Genomic DNA, 10,238 nt, shown 5'->3' with positions numbered 1-10,238 from the left:
GAATGAATGAAAGAAGGAATAAACAAAAATTTAAAAAGAGCAGCATGGTATAATCCCATGTTTTAAAATAATTGTAATTAATAAATGTTAGCATAGATAGAGAAGAAAATTAATGGACTCGGCAGTCCACCCTGTGGTTCATAATGAAGGCTCTGAAGTCAGAGTGGTTTGAATCCTAGCTCTGCCGTCTTCTGACTGGATAACTTACGAGCTAGTTAATCCCTCTATGCTTCTATTCCTTTATCTGTAAAATGGGGATAACAATAGTATTTCCCTCATGTGGTTGTCTGATGGTTCAATCAGATAATGCATGTAAATTGCTTAAAGCTCAATAAATAAACGTATAAATGTTAGTTAATATTTTCCATTTTGTAAATGATAGTAGTCACCAAGGGGGTTATATATTATTGTAACATAAGTTTTATATGATAAACATGTGTTTCTTTTATAATTTAAAAACAGTTAAAGCACAGGGGCTATGTTTTCCTGTTTGCGTCTTCCTTCTGTTCTAACCCTGGATGCTCAAAAAAGTGGTCTCCTGAGGAGCCTGCAGCTTCACCTGGGAGCTTGTTAGAAATGCAGAGTCTGGGCCTGAGCCTAGGCCTCCTAATCACAGCCTGCACGTGAACAGGCCCAGGTGATTTCATGGGCAGCCGTGTTTGAGAAGGCCTCTCTGCGGCCTGTCTTTGACAACAAAATAGTTGAACCATGATTTTGCTATGTGGAATTCACGTTACCTTAAGAAATATTTGAAATGAAATAATACTTATTTGGTTCTCTTTTCCACATTAGTGGTGGGTTTAGAGTCTTCAAATAAAATGTTGAACTCAGTAACTTTGACATTAGAAAAGTTATCACTGTTTAGACCTATATTTTCTAACTCTCAATGGATTTCATCTTTTCAAAGTTTTATTGTTTGACTGAATTAACCTTTAAGAAACTCTAAAATGTATGTTGATTGAGGATCATTTTAAGATCATTGTATCTAACTTCTCAGAATTTAAAGGTTCTTGAAAGTCAACAGTCATCTCAATAAAACTTTTCTTTCCTTGGTATATAAAATTGTGCTTAACACAGAATGCATATTTTTGTTTTTAAAATAAATGTATTTAAATGTATATGTATGCATGTATGGGTGTAGTTTTTTGTTTTTTTTTTAAAGAGAATGTAATTTTATTAATATTATTTTTTACATTCTAGAATGTTGTTCTGGAGGGACGGGAAGAGGGGAACGGGGAAGGAAATGTGATGGAAGAAGGAGGAAGGAGGAGGGGTGAAATTGAGGCCTGTGGCACCTCTCACATTCCCATAGGGGAGACTGGTGGGGCTTCCAGCTGTAGCTTGGTTATCGCTGGGCTGGGTGGAGATGTCAGGGGCGGGGTGGTAAAAGCCCTTGCCCCTACTGTCCCAGCTCAGGAACATGGGACCCTTCTTGCTGTGGCTTGGTGGTTGTCTATGGGCTGGTTGCACATGTCAGGGGCATGTGGCTGAGGCCTGAAGCCCCTCACCACCCCGGGTTGGGAGAGCCCGTGGCACTTCTTGTGGCAGCTCGGTGGTTGCGGCTGTGCTGGCTGCGTGTATGGGCATAGTTTGTAAGCTATACAAAAAAATCTTGCAAAGATGTGTATTTTATTTTATTAACTTTATTTATTTATTTATTTATTTATTTATTTATTTATTTATTTAGCAAAGGAGTCCTCAAGGCTAGTGCACACAGCTGGAGTCTCACGCAAAACCCAGATCCTTTAGAGTCAAGGCTCCCAGATTCAAGGCCAGTTTCCTGGAATAACAAGATGAGTATTTTAAACTTAGCTCCCAAATTCTTCATTCTTTCTCCCAATGAATGGTGGGCCCTATGTCCCATTCCCCTTGAATCCAGTCAAGCTTACGACAACTTTGACCAATAGAGTATGACAGAAGTAACCCTATATGTATTCTGAAGTTAATTCACAAAAAGTCATGCAGCTTCTGCATGGTTCTCTTGGAATGCTCAATCTCCAGAAGTTTCCCTTTGGGTCAATTGTTCTCAGAACCCAGGCATCATGCTGTGAAAAGTCCAAATCACATGAGGAGGCCAAATGGTCTAGACTCCATTCAAGAATCCCAGCTGAGCCCAGCCTTTGGGTCATCCCAGCCCAATCAGCAAGCCTTTGAGTGAAGAAGCTACTGGGTGACTCCAATTCCCAGCTGGTGAGTCACCAGTAGCTTTTTTTTCCAGCAGAGGCCCCTGAGATCATGGAACAGAGATAAGCCATTCCACAATCCCCTGTCTGAATTCCTGCCACACAGAATCCGCATGCATCATATCGCTTCTCGGCCTTTTGGCTAAGATCAAGTGTAGAATCTGCATGCATCATAAAATGTTTTATATCACTAAGTTTGGGGTGGTGTGTTACAACAATGGATAATATCAACTAAACAATAGATAATTAAATACCTAAGTAGTAATAATGGGATTTAGAAATTGTTTTCTTATTTATATTTTCCAATTTCTCTTTAATAAATATATATTATATACAGGCCAAACAGTGTTTTGCAAAGAATCTCAAGAATAATTACAGAGATACTCTTAGGCCTACTCTCTCCTGGACTGGTTCTCCACTCCTCATCCAAGTTCTGAAACTCCAGACTAAGAATGGAAAAACGCTAAGATCAATCTGTGGATTGCATAAATGATCATGAAAGTTATGATTTTCACCCACATTAAATTTATTTTTTTCTATTTTAGATCCCAAATGATAAAATTTATTTTTTCACAAATTTTAAAAATACTTATGAATTATTAAGATGGGTGACACCTATTAGTTATACAGCAAAAAGAAAATCACAAAGGTACATTTGTCACAGTAAATGCCACCAATTAATTATACAAACAAGTTGGAACAAGCTCAAATTATGTGAAGAATGTGTACAAGCTCGTAAACTGACTTTAATTACTATCCAAACTGTCCCAAAGGGGAAATTAGTGCATCGGGTTTGGAGCAAGAGTTTGGTAGATTTTTTATATTTAAAAATAACTCACTCTTGTTAAGTACTTAACAATTTAAAGATCACTTTCACATACACTATCACATTTAAGCCTCACAACAATCCCAGGTGCATGTTTTATCAGCAACATTTAAGAGACTTTTAGAGGCTAATTGCCCAAGGTCATACAGCAAGTGAATGGCAGAAGACATCAAACTCAAGTAATCTGACCCAAACAAGGAAAATGCTTTTCATCAGATTCTCACATAAGCCCATTTTTCTTTCCACAGCATCTCCAGATGTAAGAATTCACCCAGAGTGGAAGGAACATTTCCTGCTCTCCACTTGTGTGGGCTGAAATTAAAAAACTATGCAAAAAGTCATGCCAAAGTCATTCAAAGTATTGAATTTCAGTCAGGGTCTCAGTCACAAGCAGGAGAAAACTATTCTGACTGATTTAAGGAGGAGAGGAAATCAGTTGAAAAGATATTGGGCATCTGATGGGAGGTGTGATGGTAATTTTAGATGTCAACTTCACTAGATTAAGGAATGTGTAGAAACCTGGTAGAGTATTATTTGGGGTGTGTCCATGAGGGTGTTTCCAGAAGAGATTAGCATGAAAGAGATTAGCACAAAGGCCCACCCGCAATATGGATAGGCACCATCCAATCCATTGGAGGCCCAGAGAGAACAAAAATAGAGGAAAAGACAAATCTTTTGCTCTATCACTAGAGCTGGGATACATAACTTTCTCCTGTCCATGCACATCAGAACTCGAGACTCTTCAGCCTTTGGGTTCAGGACTTACAGCACTGCCCCCACCCCATTCCGCCCCTGGCTCTCAGGCCTTTGGCCTTGGACTGAGAATCACACCATCGGCTTCCCTGGTTCTGAGGTTCCCAGACCTAGACTGAGCCACACTACCAGCATCCAGTTTGCTGAAGGCCTGTCATGGGACTCCCCAGCCTTCACAGTTGCCTAAGCCAATTCCCCTAATAAATCCCCTCTCATATATTTTTATGCATATCTTACTGATTCTGTCTTTCTGGAGAACCCTGACTAATACAGGAGGTCATGAACCAGGCCAGGAATATTCTCAGAGTGTACTTAGATTGGTGCAGGGAAGACACCACTGGTGCTGTCACTGGACATGGCCAATTTACACCCCTATCCAGTGACACTGGACACCGGACACTGCTGAAGATACAGCTCCTGAGTCTCTAAACAGCTGCTAAACAAGATTCTGCTGGGCTCCTTCTTTGCATTATTATTTTCATTTCAAAATCTAGGGCATGTGCCCTGATTGATAGGCATTGTGCCTCTGCCCAGGCTGCAAGAGAGTCTTGTAATCCCTTGCACATACACCTGTACTACACTTTCCTTTTTTAAAAAGGCTGCTTGGTTCAGTCATATTTCCCAGCTTCCCTTGCAGTGACACGAATCAGTTAGCTTTTGCTGCATAACAAATAATCCTAACACTTGGCTTAAAATAATAATGTGGCATACAGAAAGGTGTACCACTCAGATCCCCCTTCAAGAGATGACTCACTGCTGGATGGCAAGAAGCTGACAGCTTTCAAACTGAGCTCACTCATCTCAGAGCAGCCCCTAGCTAATGACAGAGTAAGGCAGTGGTGCAAAGGCCTAGCCACTTCTTTCTAATGTAGGACTACTTGATGGGATGCAGGATGCACTATCCCAAAATATGGCACCTTGGCATTTAAGAAAACAGCAGAAGCAGGAAGGTCTCTCTGACTTTTTTCTGAAGCATGTCATAAGACTTGTCATTCAAGAGGTACTCTCCCTATACCCGGAGGAAAGGAATATCATTATCTCTAAAGACACAGGGACCCAGAGAAGAATCTGAACAAATAGACCTCGCTAATAGGCTTTGTTGAATCATACTTCTCCACAACTATCCACTTCTTCATCAAACTTTGCATAAAGTACATTGGTTTCCTTGTTTCTTTGGCTTCCAAAGGCTTGGGTTTTTTCATTTCCAAAGCCTTCCAACAGCTCCATGTCATGTAAAATTTATATTAAATGAATGTGTATGTTTTTCTCTTGTTAATCTGTCTTTGTTAAAGGTGCCTCAGCCATGAACCTAGTGATGGCTGTTTGGGGGAAAAAATATATTGCTGTTTCTCCCCTACATTCTCTAATGGGCAATCTTTGCTTTGGAACTCCTTGATGGGCTGACAGAGATGTGTCAGGAACAAGATATTCTGATGGCCTCCCTAGCCAAACCCTAATTCCTTCCTTTTTTTCCTTTCACAGATATTTTGCATTCCTAACTCCATCTCAGCCTGTGCTTCCCAGAAAATCCAACTTGCAACAAATAACACTTATTTAGTTTGCAGTTCTATGGGTCATCAATTGGGGCTGAGCTCAGTTGGTATGGCTCATCTCTGCTCCACATGGTCTCTCGTCCTCCAGCAGGTGAGTTGGACTTGTTCACATGGCAGCTGGGGAGGATTCCAGGAGAGAAAGTGGAAGGTTGTGCTACCTTCACACATTCCTCCCACTTCCCTCCATCTGCATTTACTATGCAGATGTCAGTGCAGAGCAACCCTTTAGAAAGGACCTGGGTTCTTGAATAACAAGGGAGCAGAGATGTCTTGCTGACCTGGATTGTTTATATATTAACTGTCACGAAAGAGAGAGAGAGTGAGAGGAATTTCTTTTTTCCTTTGAACTACTGCATTTGGGACTCTGTTATAATACCTTGGCATTACCTGCCTAATGCATATGAAAACTGATGTAGGTACTGAAATCTAGGGGAAAGTAAAAATGTTTAAAGAGGAGTTTTAGAGAACACTGCTTGTGTGTTGTATAATGTAATACCTTTATTTTTCCCTGAGTTACCTCCAGTAAATGTCTTTGTTACTTTTCAGTGCAAATTTTCACTTATTTTTTCCCAGAAATTTCAATATGCTGAGCTGGATATTAAGTAAGCATGGGGCAATTCAACAAAGCCTTTTTGCATGTGGGTTACAGAATTATTGCCCCATTTTCAAAGAAGGAGACTAAAGTTAAATTGCAAATAACTGATGAAAACAGTATTTCAATCCTGTCTTATCAGACCCCAAATCCATTTCTCACCTAAACAGTTATTGGGTTTATTTTTCCATTGAAACACGTGGGTACAGTAAAGGTTTTATTTCCTTTGTTGTTATCTTTAGAGTAAATAGAGAAACCTCCCACTCTATCCAGTGGCAGGTGGTGGTCCATAGGGAAGCATTACAGAAATGTGGCCAGGACTCTAAGACTAATATTCTCTTTGGAGAAAGACAAGTGAGAGAGTTCAGCCAAGTCATCCTCTTGCCAAAATTACTCCTGGATGAATTGGATGAAATTATGAGTCATTTGGAATCTTTATTAATTAATTTGATGAGGGAACAGCCGGGCTGATGTCATCTATGCAGAATGATAAAAGCGGCTTATGCTTTGGCCAGAAATGAAAAGAGGAATGGGAACAGGTTTAAAATTGGCAAAATACTGCAGCGCTCTTAGTTTGTTGCCAGGGGCTTTGTTTCTGGCCCAAACTGTAATACATGTAACAGTATTTGCATATCTCTTTGAAAAATATATGTGCACATACACACAAAGGACTGTATAAAAAACATGACATTTCATAACTGTATTACTAGTATTTTACTATTTAAAATTTTCTGCAACTGAGCAGGAGGGGAAAATACATCTAATGCCTGGCACTAAATTTTGCTTTCCAGTTCCAAATAACAGTTTTAAATCTCAGAGCTTAAACAGCAACAGATTCAAAAGGAAATTTATACACATAATTAACTACATAAATGATTACACTTGCCTGAATATACACTTGATTAGTTTAGCATTCCTTGAGTACAAGTTTCCAAGCAGTTGCACATTTGGTGAATTGAAACAGGACTAAATAATGAAGAAATTTACTGACAGCTAAATTAAAATAAGATTTTGCAAACACCTTCATATAATTCAAAACTATATTCACAGAAGTAATTCTTTTGTATTTTTCATGCAAAACATTTCAAGTAATAATGCTGCTAGAATTATTTCTCATAGGCAAATATTGAAGTGAATACTGACTAAAGCTTGCAGGGGGAGAAGCCCTGAACAATATCTGGTCCAGCTTGTCATATTAATGATGAGGAAACTGAAATCCAGAAAGAATTATTGATAAGTCTAAGATTATTATTACTTTTTTGCCAACCCTTATAATCTATCACTCTATCCCTAGAGCTTTTATTTAAGCATTTTTCTTAATCAATTACTCAAATAAAGGAGAAATTAACTCCAGAGGAAGAAATAATCTCAGAATCATAAATAAAATGATTTCCCTATATCATTAAAGAGTATTTAATACAAAATTCTTTCTGTGTACAAGTTTTTATCTCTGTCTGGCACATAGTAGATTCTCAATATTATTTGAATGAGTAAATTCTTCCACACTAAAGAAAAAGGCAGAGAACACCCAATCCAGCCAGCATGTGGGTTCATTGTAGAAAGCTCTTTCTCTCTACCTCGCCTGGTCAACTTCCTTTACGCCTCAAGCCTCAGTCTAAAAGTCACTTCCCAGGGCCGGCCTGTGGCTCACTCAGGAGAGTGTGGTGCTGATAACACCAAGGCCACGGGTTTGGATCCCATATAGGGATGGCCAGTTAGCTCACTGGGTGAGTGTGGTGCTGACCACACCAAGTCAAGGGTTATAAGATCCCCTCACCAGTCATCTTTAAAAAAAAAATTTTTTTTTAATGAGATTTAAAAGCCTTAAGAGAAACTGTTGTTGAAAACCTCCGTAGTTACTCAACTGACTTACTGGATGACCAAGAAAAATGAATTCAAGCTCATGGCTGTATCTCTCATAGTAAGTGAGGCAAGAAATTAGAACTAGCTTTTCAAAATGAATTCAAAAGCCCCAAAAGTAAAAAGGAGCCCTCAACCAAAAATTAAAGGCTGTGACAGTAAACAACAAAGAAATTGACTATACTTTTATGAATTACAAAAATAAACAAAAGGAAGTGCCATACAATGGTTTATATACACTGTTTAACACAAACCTTACAACTGTAAGAATCAAGTTCCAGAAAGGAAACACATACCAAGTGAAGATTTTATCACCAAAGCCCAAAGCAGGCTCATTACAGCAAAGTTTCTAGACACAAAGGTCATAGCAAGAATTCCAAAAGAAAACAAGGTTTTGGGGTCTCCTTTTATCATCAAAATGAGTATATCAGAGAAGATATTTTAGAAGAGATAAAGATGACAGTGATGACCGGCTGAGGAATGTGATGTAATGAAAAATTTGGCTCTCAATGCTCAAGGTAATTAAGAGAGAAGAGAAAGAAAACCAAAAATGCCTGGCAACTAGGCAAAACAAACCAGAATGCAGTAGTCACTATGGCGATGGTCTGGTGTATATGTTACTTCTAGTATTTCTGGCTTAAATTTTATGAAGCCCATTGGATAAAGATCTTGATTCAGAAGCAGCCCATTTTCTTTGCATTTGAGAATTTGTGTGTTTCCAAATGCTTTGAAAGACATCAAGGATTTACTGACACTATCAATAACCCAAAAGAGAATCTTTTGAAAAGGTAATTCACATTTCCTTAAAGATTCAAATTTAGAGGCCCCATGCCTAATACTTCGATTCAGAAAACAGAATTGTATCCAAAGAAAAACCAATTGTTTCATTAGGAGAAGTTGTTTCAGAATTTAAAATGCTAAGGCTAGAGCAATAGTGGATTAAGAAGAATGCTTCTCAAACTATGATAGAGACCACTTTTTGTTTGTTTGTGTGAAGGTTAATTCTAGGTGTCAACTTGGTTAGATGAAGGAATGCTGAGAAATCCGGTAAAGCTATCTTTTTAGGTGTGTCCATGAGGGTGTTTCCAGCAGAGATTAGTATGAGAGTTGGCTGGATTGGGTGGGAAAGACCCAGCCTCAATGTGGGTGAGAACCACCCAATCCACTGGGGGTTCAGAGAGAGCAAAAGACAGAGGAAATAGGTGAAGCTCTCTCTCGAGCTGCTGGAGCTGGGATACACTCTTCTCTCCTGTCCGTGGACATCAGAGCTCGAGACTCTTCAGCTTTTGGGTTCCAGAACTTACACCAAGGACACCATCAGCTTCCCTTGTTTTGAGGCCCTTGGACTTGGACTGAGCCACGCTACCGGCATTCAGTTTATAGACGGCCTATCGTGGGACTTTTCTTCATAGTCGCGTGAGCTAATTTCCCTAATAAATGCCTCTCATATAATTATAACGTATCCTATTGATTCTGTCTCTCTGGAGAACCCTAATACCATTTGTTTGTTTTTTCTAATCTGTTGCAGACTGATACTTTTCTAAGATACAATAAAAATGAATTACTATACTAGAAAAATAAGATTAAAAAATAAAGACATACCAATCATGAGAAAAACATCAGGCAAACGTCAACTGAAGAGCATTCGTCAAAATATCTGACCAGCACTCCTCAAAACTGTCAAGGACATTGAAAACATGGATGGTCTGAAAAACTGTCACAACCAAGAGGATCCTAAGGAAATATGACAACTAAATGTAATGGGGTGTCCTGGATGGGATTCTAGAACAGAAAAATGTCATTAGGTAAAAATCAGGGTATCTGAATAAAGTACAGACTTCACCAATAATAATGTATCAGTATTGGTTCCTTAACTGTTAACAAATGTACCATATTAAAGTAAGATGTTAGTAACAAGGAAAACTGGATGTGGGGTATGTGGGAACTCTCTGTACTACTTCATAATTTTTCTGTAAATCTAAAAGTTCTCTAAAATAAATAGTTTATTTTAAAATAAAAAAAACAAATACAAGTCTTCAAAAATTTTAATTATTACATTCAATAGACATAAAATTACTCTGTCAAATCTCTAAATGCTATAAAAAGTTTTTAAATTCTTACTCTCCGTTTCCCCTACTTATCACATTGTCCACTGACAAGGAACCTTTCATGCACTGGACTAGCCCATGGACCACACTTTGAGTAGCACTGGTCTAGACCACTGCTTCCCAAATGCCATGATGAAGTTTTCATTAGGTATACAGCCAATGAGAAATACTAGCAAAATTAACTGAGTTTTTTATTTAGCTAATTTAATTTGATGTAAAAGACCACCTTATATTCTGAAATCATCTCCTTTCCACATATTTAGGATGGTGTGTGTGTAACAACGGAGAGTAGATGGTAATTGTTTTTGTTTAGATGACATTGCCTACAAGTTATCAAAGAATGGCTTAAACAATAAATATATT

At 38.4% G+C, this 10,238-nt stretch overlaps 1 pseudogene; it reads left to right on the top strand.

The window, feature by feature from the left end:
- Positions 1-2,305: 2,305 nt before the first annotated feature.
- On the top strand, positions 2,306-2,376 carry LOC134374126 (U2 spliceosomal RNA; annotated as a pseudogene).
- Positions 2,377-10,238: the final 7,862 nt, after the last annotated feature.

Source organism: Cynocephalus volans, chromosome 3, assembly GCF_027409185.1.
Source record: "Cynocephalus volans isolate mCynVol1 chromosome 3, mCynVol1.pri, whole genome shotgun sequence".
Classification (NCBI taxonomy): domain Eukaryota; kingdom Metazoa; phylum Chordata; class Mammalia; order Dermoptera; family Cynocephalidae; genus Cynocephalus; species Cynocephalus volans.
The sequence above is the reverse complement of the archived record's forward strand: the minus strand, read 5'-3'. Positions and strand labels throughout refer to the sequence as shown.